The following is a 9032-nucleotide window of genomic DNA, read 5'->3' as shown; positions in this document are numbered from 1 at the left end:
AATATCGGGAAGAATAATCAAAGGGTTTTAGACTACAGGTTGAAGATGAGGGAATTTGTGAATAAAAATCAAGGATTATCTAGGCAAAGAGAGGAGGACACCTTAAATCAGTTTGAAAATGCAGGGATACATTTCAATTATTCACCAAAATATGCGAAGAAACTTGAATCTGATTTCAATCTGATTTCAATACTTTGTCCTATGCGAAGAAACTTCAAGATATTAAATCTTCCTCTATCAAGTTGGACAATATTCTTGAGACCCTCTTCTGTTTGATTCAATAACAGTTTAACCCAATTTGAAAGTGGAGCTGATGTGATATTAAGGCTCATTGCCCTCGGGAATTTAGGCTTCCAGTCGCCTCCTCTACAAAACTTGGTCTAGTTTCTCAAAATTATGGAGATCTCTTTGGACAAACATCTAACATCACTTATGTCTATATCTAGAATAGTTAAGTATCTCACTACGTGAAAATCCCCAATTTTAACCAAAAAATTTGTTGGGCCTGACCCGTCAAATTTTGATACCGAAATTCCGCGGCCTTCGGACCACGTTTCTAATCTCACTCTCTCGATCTCTCTCTCTCTCTCTCTTTCTCTGTCTCTCGATCGATCTCTCCATATCTCTCTCTCACAGTCTCTCTCTCTTGTTCGACATCGCTCTCTCTCTCTCTCTCTCGATCGACCTCTCCATCTCTCTCTCTCTCACAGTCACTCTCTCTCTCTCTCGATCTTTCTTTCGATCAGTCTCCCTTGATAGATCTCATCTCCCACTCTATTTGATCGATCGATCTCGATCGAGAACTTCTTTCAAACAGTAGTTATCAAATTTGTTTCCAGAACTTCTTTCCAACCCTAGATATCAGTAGATCTGGCTCTGAAAATCGCAGCATTTTCGATCGATCAAGACTTGAATGAGGGGCATCTGAAGATCGATTACAAAAGACAAACAATATGCAGAGTCGAGGATCGAATAACCGATTAAATGGTTTGGTTATCCGATCCCGAGTTTCTGCTTTCATGCTCTCTATGTTCGCTACAATGGCTATGATATATGTTGCCGGCCGGTGAGTTTCCAATCTTGTTCGCATTTTTGTTTGATCGATTTCACTTTTTGTTGTTAGTGTTTTTATATATCGATGTTCAAATGAAATCTGTTTAATTTACGTAAATCTGAATCTTAAGTTAAATTATTTTTCGAAAATTTGAATTGGCTATTATGTAATTTTAGGCCCTGTTTGATTTCCACTTTACGATGCCAAAGTGATGATCCAAACAGGTCCTTAATTTACTCGTTTTTTATGTATAATTTTTTAGGTAGACTATGGCAGGATGCAGAGAACAAGGTTTATTTAATCAAAGAGCTTGATAGGATTACTGGTTAGGTAACTATTTGTTTCAATTTTTTATTTTTTATTTAGGTTGAAATTCAGTTATTTATGGAATTACTGATTGGTAACTAGGACCAGTGATTTTAGCCACTAGCTAGATCACTATCATTTTCCTTGGGTTGGACAGAATTTGACCACGAATTTGGCACCTCTCCATCTGAGTTATCACCATGGTATGAGATAAGGTGCTTGACATTGATGATATAATGTGGTCTTCTATCTAACAGTTTGGAGGAGTACAACTTATGCCTCAACAAAAGAATAGGTTTTAGGTTTTTGTGACTTACAGACCTAGATGATGAGATATTATTTGATCTTTTCCAACTACATGCCTCAACTGGTATGTTCTCATAGTTTTTGTTTTGTCATCACACCCTTAGATCCTTGGGGTTTCCAAAACAAACAGTTGGTGAGCATAAAGCAAAAGCTTAGTTGGCTCTCCTTCAAGCATAACCAACGTTAGAAAAGATCACATTTGGAATAGGCATCTCAATGGAACGTGTTTAATTCACTAGTTGGCAGATAGATGCACATTCTTTGCATTGCATGCAACATGAGTATTTCAAGTTTGCAACAGTACTTCAAGTCTACCATGATATAATGACACAAAACTTAGGATATATTATTCCACAACAGTATTCACAATCTCAGAAGAAGTAAGTAGTGTTTTTATTGAGGAAACTTGCAGGATCCAAAATAAAATTGGTTTGGCCTCTCTTTGGTATCAAAACTTCTACAAAATGCATTTTTCCTCCATGTACAGATGGCAATCAGTCATCGGGGTATAGCTTCAAAGGTGGTTCAACTTTGAATCCCAATTCTTTCATGAGAGATCATATCTGTGTTAGTTCAGAAACAGCATGAGACATTGCAATATATTCCGCTTTTGCAATGTTTTACGCCGTGAGTATACTCTTTTGAATGTTGAAGTTTCTTTCCATTTGATCTCCTATGATATGCATCTCTTTGAAGGTTGTTGTTTCTTGGGACACTATTTTTCAGGGTTCCAGCTGCACCTGCCCCTGCCCCTCCCAATTCAAGATAACTCATTTTGGTGGATCATCACTGCCAGGGCACTCATGCAAATCAGCTAAATTGAAGATATTAGAGATCTCATCTACAAACAAACCATTCTGATATGCATTGCTCTCTGTTGTCTTCAACACCTTGAATCATCTCACTTTTCGACCATTGGTTTGTTGTAGGTTTCCATCGGAAACATCTCCTCTGTGTAGCTTTCGTCCAGATTTTGTCATGCTTTTTCATGTACCTTTATTATGTTCATGGAAATTGCTTCGTGCCCCTGCTATCTTTCATGAAGATTGCCAAAGGTACCAAATCTAGGGGATAGTCAGATTTACTTCCATAGTCAGCCTCCATGGTCTCTTGCCTGTTGATTGACTCTTGAAACTGTTTTGGGAGATGAAAACTTTTAGTTGTTGAATTATTACTGCAAAGAATGGATGACTAATCTTGTAGGATCACCTTTTTGGATATGATATGGGAAAAAACTAAAATGATCTGCAAAACCTGGAGAACTCAGAAATGTTTCTCTCATTCATGCCCCTCCATGCTGCAGGTATGCAAGGCAAATTTTCCCAATCTTTTTGGCCCTCCAAAATATCCAGAGAAGATACTGTTCTGTGGGTGGCGTCGCGACATAGATGATATGATCATGGTAATTTGATTGTACATATTTTAGATCCTTCAGTATCACATTGAAGTCGTTTGTGTAGTTTTGATAATAGTTCCCTTTAGTTGTTTGGGTCCTCCGCTTAAAACCAGGTCTCAACGCCCATTGGATGAAGATTTTCATCCATAATCATCATGAATTCAGCTCTAATCAGGAATATTAAAGGTATGATTAAAACTTCTCCTTCCTCTGATTCTGTTTGCATAGTTTACCTAGAATTTATTTCTAGACGAGCAAAATCAGTAGAATAGGACAGGTTTAAATAGAATTTGAGGCCTAATCAATGTTCACAAAACATTCCTACCATATACCACATCATGGAAGGATTATAAAAAGAAAATAATTTACAAAAAAGAGCAATCAATTTTTAAAGGAAGGTTTCCTTTTGAAATCATTATATTGTAATTGCAAAAGGAACTTTCCTTCAATGTAGTGGGGGAGATTTATTATAACAAGAAACCATGTCTCCTAAGGAACCTTTGCTTGAAGTTGTCTTGATGTAATCTCTCAATAAGGCTGGAAGAACATTTGAGGTTATTGGAGAATGTGCTCCGTGACATCATGAACTTCCATCTTGGCCATAGATGAGTGAGCCCCTTGCCACCCCAAGCCTCAAATGAAAGATGATTAAGCCCAAATCAATACTGTTGTGCGGAAGCGTAATAAGAGTAAAAACAAAGAAGGAAAGAACGAACACGAGAACACAAGATTTACCTGGTTCAGCAAATTGCCTAGGCCCATGGAGGAGAGGGAGAAAAATCCACTATGAATGATAAAGATTATAGACTCTGTCTGAGCCCATACTTCTTTGGGGCAAAACCCCTTTTAATACTGCCTTACCTCTTGCTGTCCAAACCCAATAAGAATACTAGATATCTCACAACAAAGATTTTGCCTTGCCTTTGGGAGGTCCAATGCAGTCCAAAGTTCTTACCATGTGGCAGGGCATTCCGGGCTTTCCAGAGACTGTTGAGAAAGCTCAATGCTTAAAGTTACTTCAAAACTGAGAGCCTGTAAAGCATCCATTAAAGAGTAGAAAGTATTCCTTTGGAAGAATTAATCAGAGGACTGAGATGGATTGTTGGAAGCTCCAAGATATCCAAGCTCAAATTCAAGCTCGGCCCCTTGATCCCGACTTAGCTATTGTAGAAAGGAAAGCAATCTTAGACTCTAACAAAGAGATGGATCTGGAAGACAAATTTGTCAAGAAAAAATGTAGAGTTCAAAGGTTAAAAGAAGGGGATATGAACTCTAGACAGATTTGGAGTGGAGTCTTTATTGCTAGCTTTTTGGGAAATCATAAAGGAAGACATCCAAAAAGCAGTCCTAGACAATTTCTCTCATGGGAAGATTTTAAAAGAAGTAAACACTGTAATTTTCTTGGTCCCCGAAGTTCCTAATGCATATATATTAGAGCATTTCAGACCCATATCCCATTGCAACTTTCTTTATATAGTCATAACAAAAATGCTAGCTAAGATAATTATATTTCTCGCTGCCTTCCTTCATTAGTCTAGCCTAGCTACAGAGAGGAAAGAGTAATGCTAAGAGAAAGCACATTTGACAGTGTTCGATGGGATTTTCTTGAATCTCTTCTTATTCATGTAGGTTGCCTCAGAATTTGCGTTTCATGAGCCATGGAGTGTGTTTCTATGCCGAAGTGTTCAATTCTCCTAAGTGGGTCATGCCATGGATTTTTCTCTAGTGAATGTGGGCTACACCAAGGCAATTCTTGTCCTCACTGTGGAACGTCTCTTTTACCTTGACATTTATACATTTAAAATCATTATGAGGGCTACTACATACAAAAAATACACAAGGACTGATTTTTGGTTCAAGTTTTTGTGGAGAGAAGTCTGAAAGGTAAGAAAATCATAGGCATCCAAAGATTTGAAACATATAATAAGAAGGATTCTTACCATATAGAAGAAAGTATGGAGATGAGTGTTAGAGAATGGTGGTTGGAAACCGATTAATGATGTTGACTAGAGGCAAAGGTTCTACCCATAGGCAAGTTGGGCAATGCCTACAAAATAAATGAGTAAGACATTCCAATTATGCTCTATTTTAGTTGGGGATTTAGGATCATACCTAGTAAATGTAATGGATTAAACTACAAATATTAAGATATTAGAATTCGTATCTCAATGTACACTTGTTTGTATATTGTTCATTTAACATCTTAGCATCCACTTTCCTTCAACAACAAATCTGGACTAATCAAAATGGGGGTAAGAACTAAGAAATTTCTTAGTACGTGTTTGTATATTGTTCACTTTGTGTTGTCTTTTTATATTTTTCCTCTCAGTAGACCCCACATGAAGACTTTCTCTCAAACTCTACCAACCAAATGTAATGATCTAGAACTTTAAAATCAAATCTAAGTGCCAACTTAATTAAATTGATAAAGACATAGGAAGACAAATGCCCACTGAGAAGTGTTCATGAGGTTGATAACATCGATTGCCACTCCTTAAGTCCTTATTCCTCAAACCAAACCCAAATCAAAAGCGACAGAAACGCATCCTTCACGTTGTCTACAAATGATCATGAATGTTTCAGATTGCCTTAGAACGTTTCTGTTGATCAATTTTTATCCTTACTTGAAACATTGTCTCCACTTCTCTGTTTCTAGTTCATAGCCTTATAAGTTTTAGTTCACAATAGAATTGATGTACTTCAATGTGTGTTTCAAATGTTGATTAGCATTTCAAATTTTCATATTGACTTTAGGATGGATTGTCCACTATCCAGACATTTGCTCATGATCCAAGTAAATAAAGGAGGTATGTTTGCTCAACTTTTCAGTCTCAGCTTTTGATCTGTGCAGTCTTTGCAGAGTGTTGTTTTCAAGGAGGTATGTTTTTTTTTATTATCAAGTATCTTTTTTTCTTTTTCTCTTATACTTTTTTTTGTTGTTGCAGTATATCTCTCTGTTATTCATTGGGATGTTGGTCGTGATCTCTGTCCGGGGCTTCTTAACAAATCTAATGAAGGTAGACTTGGTTTTTCTGCTGCTTCATTGATTTTATTTATTTTTGTGAATTAGAAGAGTTTTCTTAAGATACAATACCCCTTTTACTCTGTTTTTTAAAGAAGGCTCATGGGGCAAAAATTATTTTTGAAAAGTTACAGGAAGACATATTTTTGTTATTTGTACATCCATATGTATTATGATAAGTTCAATGATTTAGCTGGCATGATTTTAAAACCTGGGTTTTTGAATCTTCTTAGTACTCACCGAGACCTCTTCATGTATCGGACAAGTCAAAACACTTCCAAACCAATTCAAATCATGGCTTTCAATTACGGTTTTGTGTCTTGTTCACGAATGATACCTAGATGGTTGAGAGAGACATCTTGGTTAAAACTTGGTGGCCAATTGCTTCCAATTTGGAAAGTCACTTATTTCGAAGTAAGAATCATGTTGACACGTGTGTACACACACACACACACACACACACACATGCACTTACAAACCATATTGTTAGTTATGCAACATTATTTATTGTGCAGAGGGTTCAGTCCAACCTCTTTCATGGAGCACACGACTCAAGATAGCCATAGGTGCAGCTCAAGGCCTAGCATTCTTGTACGCATCCAAAAAGAAAATTATCTATAGGGACTTCAAGTCGTCCAATATCTTACTCGACGAGGTAAATGTACTAAATCATCACAAAATTTGATATTCAAAGAAAAAAGTGTGTTTAATGCAATTAAATGTGCTTTTATTTTCTTTCTTTTGTAGTATCTTAATGTAAAACTATCGGATTTTGGTTTGGCAACAGATGGCCCATTGCCTGGTGACACATGTGACAACACGTGTAAATGGTACATATGGGTATGCAGCTCCTGAATATATTACTACAGGTAAAAAAAATATCCTGGCTCCTCTTCTGATCCCATACTACATAGCCATTCGACAGTCACCCCCGCCTAATGGTTTGATGTGCAAGGGACCGAATCGTGTTTTTCAAATCAACAGGTGAAGTTGCCCACATGTCACGGTCGTGCTCATGGGAATAACCATGACACAGTTTCCAGGCCCCTGACATGTGAATGTGTGGATCTACACAACAAAATCAGTAAGGGCTGTCAATGGGTGGGTTAGGACTTGGATGAGTCCTAACCCAAACCTAAAGAGGTAGTTACCTACTGAACAGAAGTCCACTGAGCTCAAATCCAATCCCAATGGGCCACAGTTAGGCTGATCGGATTTAATTTTTGATTTAATGCGTTTGAGTCATCTGAATTGGTGTGCATGCCCACAAAAGAAGAGTTAAAAATACTTGATATTGAATGAATAACAAATGTGCCCAAACTGAACAGGTCATTTATATGTGAAGAGTAATGTATATGGTTTTGGAGTAGTGTTGCTGGAGATGCTAACAGGCCAACGAGCAATTGACACAAACCGCCCAAGTGGGCACCATAATTTGGTGGAGTGGTTAAAGCCATCTCTATCGGAGCGAAGAAAGCTTTCGAATATAATAGATCCACGGCTCGATGGTCAGGATCCTGTCAAAGGAGCAGTACAAGCAGCTCAACTCACTCTCAAATGCCTAGGGACGGATCCAAGAAACCGTCCATCGATGAAAGAAGTTGTGGAAGCTTTGGAACGGTTGCAAGCCATCAAGGAAAAGTCCAAGGAATCCCAAAACGATTGCTTATTGGTGCCCAATTGCTTTGAATTGTAATAAAAAGCTTATCGGTGCCTAATTGCTTCTATTAGAGCTTGTTTAATAATGGAATTTCAATATATAATATGAATTTTGAGTTGTTTAGCTTAATTTGGAATTTTTTTATGATTTTTCTTTTGTTTTTTTTTTATTATTTTGATTTTTTTTTTATTATTTTGTTTATTGTGATTGGTGAATTAGAGGATCGTGCTATTGTTTGTTAAATCTCCAAATTCGTCATACTCTATGGAATTTTTTTTGTTTTTTTTGAAGCTCATTCTCCAATAATTTGATGGTCCAGGGCTGTCAAAAAAAAATTTCTACAAGAAAATATTTGACGGGCATATTTGATGGGAGGGTCCGTCAAATTTCTCAAAATTTGACGGGCTAAGACCGTCAAATATGGGCTTTTTTCACATAGTGTCTTAAGGATACCAACTCGGTTAATCTTGCTTTACATTCATCTCTCATTCCATCAATCTCCCACGCATCAAAGCTTGCCATCATGTATAATTCTTCTAAACAAGAGAAGCTCGAAAACACTTTTGATAGGATGGTTTTAAGAATGCGGTTTTTTGACAAATCTAACAACTTCAGATTGGTCAATTTCCCTATTTCTGTTGGCAATCTTTCTATTTTATTGTCACTTAGAGAGAGTATTTCGAGTTCCTATAGTTCTGTAACTAGAGATGTATCACTTAGTGAAGTTTGATCTAGAAGTAGTGCACGAAGGTTTATGAGGCATGAGAGTGATGGTGGTAGTGAGGAAATATCAGTCCCGAAGAACCTATCAGGTAGTCTCTCGAAAGAAAAACTCCGCGATGATGACAAGGTCAAGAGTCGTGTGTATTCAGGTTGATTAGGGAACTTATTGATTTCGTTTTTGATCAGTGACATATGCATGAATCTCCTTAAATTTTCTGACACTGGACAGCGTCTCAAACCCACGTCGGCTTTTACGATAAATCCATCGAATTCTTCATGTGCAATTGATATCGCTGCACTCTGAACAACTTCATGCATCATTACTTTTCCATCCTTCTCTTCCTTTGATAACAAGCACGAAGATACAAGTATGTCAAGCATCCCATGCAATCTATTCCTTGCTTCCTCTAAGGTGGCTTCATCTCGAAGCAGCTCGTCTCCCATCACATACAACAACAATTCATCCCCGGTAAATTTGAAGTCTCCTGGGAAAAGACAACAAAATAAGAAGCATCTTTTGGTTTCTTCCCTTACCACGCAATCGTAGCTAAACCTGATTTATTTA

At 37.3% G+C, this 9032-nt stretch overlaps 1 pseudogene across 1 annotated transcript; it reads left to right on the top strand.

Moving 5' to 3' along the window:
• The first annotated feature begins 427 nt into the window (after positions 1 to 427).
• LOC147388486 (putative serine/threonine-protein kinase PIX13) lies at positions 428 to 7873 on the top strand (annotated as a pseudogene). The gene is made up of 10 exons (XR_015170618.1): positions 428 to 1066; positions 1317 to 1384; positions 2154 to 2293; positions 2393 to 2721; positions 2970 to 3248; positions 5817 to 5869; positions 6008 to 6079; positions 6600 to 6739; positions 6832 to 6953; positions 7413 to 7873. The product of XR_015170618.1 is annotated as a putative serine/threonine-protein kinase PIX13 (transcript).
• The last annotated feature ends 1159 nt before the right edge of the window (positions 7874 to 9032 follow it).

Source organism: Akebia trifoliata, chromosome 12 (assembly GCF_017979445.1).
Source record: "Akebia trifoliata isolate Shusen 1 chromosome 12, ASM1797944v1, whole genome shotgun sequence".
Classification (NCBI taxonomy): Eukaryota; Viridiplantae; Streptophyta; class Magnoliopsida; order Ranunculales; family Lardizabalaceae; genus Akebia; species Akebia trifoliata.
Note: the sequence above shows the minus strand (reverse complement) of the source record. Positions and strands in the feature narration are given on the sequence as shown.